Source organism: Egretta garzetta, unplaced genomic scaffold (assembly GCF_000687185.1).
Source record: "Egretta garzetta isolate BGI_Z169 unplaced genomic scaffold, ASM68718v1 scaffold975, whole genome shotgun sequence".
NCBI lineage: Eukaryota > Metazoa > Chordata > Aves > Pelecaniformes > Ardeidae > Egretta > Egretta garzetta.
The window spans coordinates 1-491 of NW_009259633.1; positions in this window are offsets into that span (position 1 = coordinate 1).

Genomic DNA, 491 nt, shown 5'->3' on the forward strand with positions numbered 1-491 from the left:
AAAAAAAAAAAAACCCAAAGAGAGAAAACGCCCAAATCAGGCAAATAGTAGAAATGAAAACGATTGCTCACAACCAACTGACCGATGCCCAGCCAGTCCCTGAGAAGCAGCATCCCCCCCAGTCAACATCCATCCCCCCTCTGTTTTGTTACTGAACACGACTTCATGTGCTCCAGAGTGTCCCCCGGGGCAGCTGTCCCAGCTGTGTCCCCTCCCAATACTCTCCTGTGCACCCCCAGCCTCCTCGCTGGCAGGGTACAGGGTGAGGAGCAGAAAGCGCCTTGGCTCTGTGCACGCGCTGCTCAGCCGTCACCAGCACAGCCCTGCGGGGCCAAGCCTGCCGCCAGCACAAACCCCAAACGCAGGAGGGGGGGGTGGGAGTGGGGTGCAGGGAAGGGGGTGGGGGGTGTCAGAGTTTGGGTGGGGGCAGTGGGAAGGTGAGGGGTGCAGGCAGCAGCGGGGGGGGGTGGGGGCACAAGGTAGGAGGACAG